Below are 9,337 nucleotides of genomic sequence, written 5' to 3' on the forward strand. Positions count from 1 at the left end.
ATGTTGACTGTATGATGATGACACCTGTTGGATCGTAGGCTACGACGCAAGTTAATATAGAAGAATAAAATGTCATCAGCATGAGCTAGTGGTGAACAGACAGAGCAAGATCAATCACACTGAAGCAATTGTGATTTTTATGTGCGCTGAAAAGAAGAGGAGGAAGCGAAAGAGGAGAATATGGACGTGGTCATGGATTGGGAAAACGCCACGCCAATCTTGCAAATGGAATTTGAGGAAAGCAGTTTTAAGTTTTAGCGCATCACGTTGATCAATACGCCATTTCATGTTGCATGTTTATTGGCTAGTCAGTAGACGAGGGTCGTAGCAGCAAACACACTGAGAGATGAGTGTGAGAAATTGACAGGAAATGATCTCAGGCTATCTTTGGTCGCAAGACCGTGACAACAGCCGCCTTTGAGCCTCTCTCACTGTACGCCGTAAATCCAGCAATTAGGATCCACGACCACAGAGATCAATCGCCACGATTGGTCACATTTCATCTGGGACGACCCAAAATCATACAATGTGTACTAGGCATTAAATGCAACGTTTTGACGCAGGACAGTAATTGTGACTTGTGAGCACATTTTGTGTCATCTTGGACAGTGATATGAAGAGTGTTCAAAGTAACATATCTTTAGCAACAGTGTGAAAGTGAATAGCACATAACAGGCACAATAGCGGTATAAACATACATATATATCGGTTCAATATGCGTCACATGACTAAACATGCGTCATCATTTTCAAATACCTCTGTTTTCACAGTCCACACTACAGCACGAAAACGATATTCAAATGTATCCACGTTCAAAAAGATCAGTTTTCACAGGACAAAAAAGCTGTCTCAGTATGGACGGAAGGCCAAAACAGAGAAAAAGATGCGTTTTCACACAAAAACATATTAGTGTGAACAAGGCATGTGATTTTTTTAATCCTTTTATTCAACAGAGATTCATTAAATTGATCAAACGTGACAGTGAAGAAATCATATTGAGATAAAAAAAAAAGATTTCAAATAAATGCTGTTCATTTGAACTTTCTATTTATCAAAGAATCGTAAAAAAAAGTATCATAGTTTTCACACAAACATTAAGCAACACAACTGTTTTCATCATTGAAAATTATAACAAATCTTTCTTGAGCCGCAAATCATCATATCATAATGATTTCTGAAGGATCATGTGACAGTGAAGACTGAAGTAATGATGCTTTGTCATCACAGGAAAAAAATAACATTGGATACACTTTATTTTGATAGTCCACATTAGACATTCTATTAACTATGTAACTTTGCAACTACAAGTCAATTAACTTTCATTACAGGATCAGTAGACTGTTCGGGTTAGTACAATAAGTTGACATGCAATTGCAAAATGACATAGTCAGTAGAGTGTCTGTTGAGGAGCATCAAAATAAAGTGTTAGCAGATATTAAGCAGAGAGTCTATTAATAATCTAATGAGAGTTAGTCGACACTTGCAAAGTTACTTATAGTTAGTAGAATGTCTACATATCCACACTTAAATGGTGTAGATATTGTAGATGTCGACAGAAAGTTTCATTGTCTGTCAACTTCCATTGTAACACTTTACAGTGCTAGTTTTGCATGAATTACATATTTGCAGTTCTTAATGAAGGTTCAAGAGATGCATGTTCACCTAATCTGACACAAGACATGGCTGGTTAACACACGCTAGTCACAACCATTCTGGTATATGGTGGAAAATACAGAAAATTGTAGATAATGGTATAACTCAGTGGGAACACTGCTCTGATTGTTCTGTAGGAGGAAGGAGCCCTGGTGAGATATATCAGCTTCCGAGAAAGAAAATCCCATAAAACCAATACGTTTCCCAATGCAAAAAGACACTAAACTATACAGTAGGCCCACAAACAGCAGTGTTGCGGAGTAGCTAACTAAACAAGGATGATAACGAGAAAGATACAGTTCTGAAAATCATAAAAGAATATCAGAGTTCACTTCACACCACAACTATAACGATTCACAACTATAACGATTTCAGAGCTCGAGCATTTAAAGCAGCAGACGACAAAAATGCAGAATAAACAGAACAATATTGTGCACTGGTGTTATCATTATCGTTCTTGGTGTGAACGAGCTTTAAAAGCGACTAATTTAACAAGTAGCATGACAAAACTACAGCTAGGGCCAGTTCACACTGAATATGTGTGTTTGCTGTTCTACGCAAGATCAACGAATAAAAAACAAAAAAACACAAGGTCTGGAGATGTTTGTTAAACTTCTTTTAACTCGAGGGTCACGTTTTAAGAATGTGTCATGTTCGAGACGCTGCAAAAGACGCGAGCGCAATAGAGTGTAGAGGTAAAAACGAGAACTTATAAATCTTTAAAGACCGACCTTAAGCCACGAGGTTGTTAACCCATGGTATTTGCTTCTGCTGAAGCTGTCGGCCCGCATTATTTCAGCTTGTTTTTAAAATATTCGTGTTTAACAGTGGAATTCCTGGTGAAAACTACATTACCCATGATGCTGTACAAAAAGTAAGGAAAATTGAGTTGATTTCAGACGCACCGTGTGCGTCACATCAGACCAAAGCTGAAAAACATTTCAACTTCATCAAACATTTTAATGAAAGTTCATATGAGGGCTTGAGTATATACACACCAGTAGCGTCTGGTTTCTAAACACACCCTTCTCTGTTTCACAGGACTGAATTGCACTTGAGGGAACAAGTCATGTGACTTTTATTTTGTGAAGTTATCTCAGCCAGTACAGAGGCATCTATTTCTCTCATTGTTTCACATTACAAAACACAGAATCCGCTGAACAAAGAAAACGGCATTAAAGATTCACAGGGATGTGCTAGTCCTCAGTTCCTCTCTGAGGTATCAGCAGCACACACACACACACACACACACACACACACACACACGCACACACACACACAAAGGAGAAGAGAGAGGCAGCCTCAGAACTCCACAGGAACACACGGCCTCATGTGTTGAGGTGTGAATGTCCATGCATGTGTGTGTGTGTGTGTGTGTGTGTGTGCTAGTGGATCTCCATGTCTTTGCAGGACGCATGTCATGTAGTACCACTGCCACATGCTTTCATCCTTTCGCTATCAGCTCTTTTCCTGCTAATGGCAGTTCTGCTCAGGTCTTCCCTGCTGGAGATCCGTTTAACACCTGCGAATGGCTTCATCCTCATTCTTTCATCAGGCATACACACCAACCAGGACACTACACTCATGCACTTATAGAAGTCATATCTGCTTCTGAAGAGTAGGCAAGTAGAGTCATTTAGCACAAGGGTTTTCAAGCAAGAAGGCTGTCCATAGGGGTCCATGGAAAATCGAGGGAGGAAAAAAAGAGCTAGGTTAAAGTTAAAGTGAACTTCAATACATTTATTTTTAGCAGAATTCTTTTGCACATTTACTGAATTTTATTTTATTACTGTTAAATGTTTCATATTTTTTTTCTAAAGACTATTTAGAAATTATTTTATTAAAAAATAACAATTTATTGTAAACAAATATAATTAAAATTAAATAAATAAATACAAATAATTGTGTGCATTTACCAAAGTAAATGTTTTATTATTTTATCTAAAGACTACTTAGAAGTTATTTTATACTTTAAAAAATAACATTTTAAATAAATACAATTAAAATTAAATAAATAAAGATTTTGTAATCATGTTGCATAGTTGTACTTGGAGTCAATTGTTTTATTTATAATAATGCGGACATAATTTTTGTCCAGGCTGTCATACAATTAAATATGAACACATGCAAAAATAAGAAAGAACCAACAAAATGTTAATAACTATGTTGTAGTCAGTGTATGCTTTATGTTTTTATATGCATTTTTATTTATTTTTTTGCATAGTAAAATAAAACATTTTGTCAGATAAATATCATATTTATGTTTTGATGGCTTAAAAACAATATATCCCCTCCGGACATCACGTTTGGCCACTACTGTAGATTTTATTCTAAAAAATAACAATTTAGATATATCTAAATAAATGTACAATATAAGAACGTGTCAAAATTCCTGGCTTTAGATTTTAGGAAAGGGGTCCTTGACATTAAAAGTTTGAATAGCCCCTGTTTTAGCAGATGCTTATATCCAAAGCCTCTTACAGCACACTTATTGCAGGAACAATTCATGCGGGACATTCGGGGGTTAAGTGCTTCGCTCAAGGGCACAGTGGCAATAGTTCATGCCGTGTTCCTTACAAGACTCAAATGAGCAACCATCAGTCCATTACGCTTTTGTCCAGGTTGAGCGATTTCTCCATCCTGGCTCCTTAGTGGTGGAATCAAAACCAGTAAGAACTATGCAAAATATTGCAATCGTAACCAATATCTAACTGTGTGTTACATTTTTCCAACATACAGTAAAGAACAACAGTCACAAGCCAGACTTATGGGAATCTATCAATGCACATGCTCCATATGTAATCAAATTTGCATGTTTAGACTGTAATAAATTTAAAAGAGAAGTCATCATTGATTCTGCCCATAAGCAAGAGTGATTTTTCTTTTCTTTTTTTTTTCACTCCAGTCTGTCCAGCCTGCAGCTAGTTATTATGGCAGATAGCAGGGCGGCTACATAATATAACATCTCAGTCTCTGCTCAGCCAGTAAATGAACTGATGAGAGTCATTGTGCGATGTATTCCAGCTCTGTGAGCAGTGCATCGCTCACCCGTGGGGTGGAAGAAGAGACACGTCTGATGACAAACTGCAGGGGGATCATAAGTGGATCATAGCGCCGTCCTCTCCCTGTGTCCAGCTGCGTGTGTGTGTTTTCCAGCTTTAAAGAGATGACTCCAGCTGTTTCAGTATCTACTTAATGGGATAATACAGGGCCCATCTGTTGAGCTGTCAATCAAAAGAATGGTGTGAGGGCTAAACAGAGCTCAGTTGAGACAGACGGAGAAGAGAAGATATGGGTGATCAAAGAGAGATGGAAACGGTGATGGAAACGTTTAGTTATAGGTAAGAAAATAAAGGGGGGAAAATAAGGACACTCTCCATCCACAAAATCTTCGCACAGTAAGAGTGACAAGGGTGTGTTTATTGAAGAGTGAACTCGACAAGTATAATAACAAAAGTGCAAATCAAGCATCTTGGACTTATTGCAGTGCATTATGGGATTGAATGAGTGCACTTGATAACGTCCATTATGGTTTTGGACACCACTACAAATGGCTGTTCCTTCAAATCGTGCCCTAATTAAGGGTGTAAGGGAACACAGACTATGTTCCTGACCAGCGTTTTCAACTTTTGGGGCCAGATTTACTAAACAGGGAAAATTAGCGTGAGAGCGCAATCCCATAAAAGCGCAGATGGGAAAGGAAAGTCCTGCACGTGATCTACTGACGGCAAATTAAAGAACGCAGACGCAGCCGGATCATTTCCATAATGAGCAATGCAATCTACTGTCTGGTTTAAAACATGCTTTCTTGGGGCGGTAAATAATGGCGCACACACCAGTAAATTGACTAGCGCAAACCTTAGTAAATCACCTTGCATGATTCATTTAAATACTCTCTTCCCATAAATTTTGCGTCTGAAAGGGAAACTTCTACAAATGCATTTGCAATAATAAGGTCAGCCGCATTAATAACCCTGAACATTGACAAAATCTTTTTGAACGACGTCAGTGTACATATTTGAAGACCAACTGTAATTCTCTCCATTATTTATTTATGTGTGTGTGTGTGTGTGTGTGTGTGTGTGTGTGTGTGCGTGTGTGTGTGTGTGTGTGTGTGTAGCAGAGGTTCACATGGGTTTTTTTCCCCTCATCTGTGTACATGATTTGTGCCACTATAACGGAGAGAATCACAGTTGGTCTGCGAATTAGTTTTGTCTAGTTTTTTCCCAGTAGATCAAAGCGCTTATGGAAGTTGTCCTTCTGCGAGACTGCATTGTGAATGAGGGACGAGAGAGAGAGAGAGAGAGAGAGAGAGAGAGAGAGAGAGAGAGAGAGAGAGAGAGAGATTGTTTTTCTCTCACTTGTTCGCTTTGAGCGTTTTTCATCCCATTGCCAAGTTTCCAGCTTCAGTAAGAGCCGTTTACATTTTTGATTTATTTCTTTATTTTTTAATTGAAGTGTTCGAGAGTGTTACATAAATGCGTAATTTGGTCAGAGGATTAACAGGCAGACGCTATTTTTTGTATGATTAAAAAGGCCTGCTGTTATAGAAACATTTTATAACCAGGAGATGAAAGGATCATGATGAGGAGTGTAGAAATAAATAGATTACATGGAGAGAGACAGAAATGTTGGGGAGGGAGCCAGGAAAAATGGATAATGGAGAACATGGTGATCCAAGGATAACCCCAGGTCAACTTTGCCAATTGAACAAGCTAATTTGTGTATGTCTCTGTGCGTGTATGCATTTTCAGTCATGGCTGACCAGAAGTTTCTTGCAGTCCAACACTGTAAAAGGAAGGTCAAGTCTCATAAAAGTACATGCTGAGGGAGTCGGCCATCCCATTATCACGATTTGGATTAAAGGCTTAGCAGAAGTGTTATTCAGGCGATTTCTAAAATCCATCTAAGGTCCGATAATGTAATTGCCTCTTCCAGTCCACTGAGGAGCAAATCATGTCTTGTTATTGCCTAAAAAAGCAGCCAGCTCAGCTGTGTGTGCATGTGTGGCTCAGGTTTTGCCGACAATGTGGAGACCAAATGTCCTCGCATGGATCGTAAAACCTGAAATCACCGGGGAGTAAGACATACTAGATGCCTTAAAGGGATATTTCAAACAAAAATAAAAACTATAGTATAGTCAGTATTTACTCACCCTCATGTCGTTCCAAACCTGTGTGACTTTCTTCTGTCAAACACAAAAGAAGATATTTTGAAAAATGTCTCAGTGTACGCAACTGACACTTTGGTGCTTCAAAAAGTCCATAAGGAGATCATAAGACTAATAGTGGAGCGGTTTTGTCCAAATTTTCTGAAGAGACTAGATCGCTTTATATGATGAACACATTTTATTTAGGCTTTTATTCACATATAAACATTTATCAGTGAACATAAACAGAAGCTCAACCGAACCTGCATGACGCGAAAGAACAAACCACACTGGTTCTTGCAGAAGCTCAAACGTGATGCGTAACACGAGAATGAACCTCATTGGTTCTTGCTGAATTCAAACGTGATGCGTAACACGAGAATGAACCTCATTGGTTCTTGCTGAAGCTCAAACGTGATTCGTAACACGAGAATGAACCTCATTGGTTCTTGCTGAAACTCAAACGTGATGCGTAACACGAGAATGAACCTCATTGGTTCTTGCTGAATTCAAACGTGATGCGTAACACGAGAATGAACCTCATTGGTTCTTGCTGAATTCAAACGTGATGCGTAACACGAGAATGAACCTCATTGGTTCTTGCTGAATTCAAACGTGATGCGTAACACAAGAATGAACCTCATTGGTTCTTGCTGAAGCTCAAACGTGATGCGTAACACGAGAATGAACCTCATTGGTTCTCGCACGTCAAGCGAACATCCTTGAACTTCCGTTTACCACAATTACTGTGTGTTGATGAATAAAATGATGTGAATAAAAGCCTAAATTCAATCTGTTCATCATACAGAGAGATCGAGTCTTTTTCAGAAATTTTGGAAAATTAAACCGCTCAATTCATGTGGATTAGTTTTACAGTCTTTATGAACTTTTTGAAGCGTCAAAGTGTCAGTTGCGTAGCTGACAATGGAGGGACAGAAAGCTCTCAGATTTGATCAAAAAGATCTTCATTTGTGTTTCGAAGATGATCGTGAGTAATTAATGACCCATTTTTGGGTGAACTATCCCTTTAAGTGAAAAAATATCATTTAAAAGAAGTCAATATAAAGTGTGAAATACTGCACTGATACTGATACTTAAGAGATGAAATTAAAAACTACATTTGGATCTGGCATCATCACGCCTCATGAAGTAAGAAGAAAAAAGCTGGAGAGAGTGAGACGGAGATGAGTGAGAGGATAAGATAAGGAGGGATGTAGATAAAAGGAAGGAGTAGAGAGTTGGAGCGTGGTGAGGAAACAGAAAGTGGAACAGAGTCGAACTGAGGGGAAATCTTTAGAGCGGTGGAAACCCTAAAGCAATTAAGAGACCCAGAACATGCTGAATGAGACACAGCTGCTCAGCCAATCAGATGGCTTTAACAATGACAATAGCTCGGTTGTCATATCACAGCGAAACAGATAGAGATTAGTTGCTTATGCTCCAGAAAGTGAGGCAAAAGCAGAGCGACAGGGAGAAAGAGAGGCATCTTGCCAAGGTTTTTTTTTTTTTTTTTTTAAAGAGGGATTTACACTTGGTACAGACATCAATGAAGACAGAGAGCCTGGTCCCACTGAGAGCAGTTCACAGATACAGTGCCATCGACTCTTTCCCAGAGTCTTTCTCTCTCTAATATCCTTTTCCAGCATCCTAGAGTATAGCTCCAAAAACTGCCTCGCAAAGCTTCTTTTTTGTGTGTGTCAGTAACAGAAGTGAAGCAATATTCTTCGAGTTTGGGGTGAACTTTGATACAAAATTAAATTTCATTCAATTCAAAATTTTGTGTACATTTAAAGGGAGATACGACATCAGGTAAAAGAAAGAAAGAAAAGAAAATGTAATTTAAAAAAGTAAATTTTACTAAAATTAACTACATGCCATTTTAGCAGTGAAAAAAGGTGAAAGATTCATTTCTGTGATTAATTTCACTAATAGTAAGTAGCTGAAAAAATGACTGCTGTATATGTAGCACGATTTTTGTACTGTCTCTTCCCACTACTATACAGTCTTTATGCCGAACGTCACTTGAACAAACAGGAAAACTGGTCTCATCGCATCCGCTTGCCGGAAAAAGTGTAAACTGACAGCGGTATCTGTGGACTTTTAAGGTAATCTGCTAACCTAGGCCCTGTTCACTACTGGTATTAAGATGCGTTTTGGTCGATCGGATCACAAGTGAACGACGCTAAATACTGGAGTAAATGGGGTCTAAAACATTTTGAGCTTTCTACCACTTCCAGAGGTAGATGAAAATGCATTCGACCGGATTGCCTTCGTAGTGTAAAATATAAAACAGCTTTATATTTAAGGAACCACGTACAAAAGACCTGAACTGGAAGCGATGCGAGAATGTTGCGCTTAACCCCCGTTGCTTTTGAAGTCAATTATGGATTAATAAACACATACATTGAAAAATATACAAAAGTAGAAAAGTATAACTGGAAAAAAAAAGTTTATATATTATATAAATCTATAAAATCCAGTTATAAAACCTATCCATAGGTTTTATTTCATCACCACATAAACTCTAATGAGCTC

Source organism: Abramis brama (genome assembly GCF_963993115.1).
Source record: "Abramis brama genome assembly, chromosome: 3".
Taxonomy (NCBI): Eukaryota; Metazoa; Chordata; class Actinopteri; order Cypriniformes; family Leuciscidae; genus Abramis; species Abramis brama.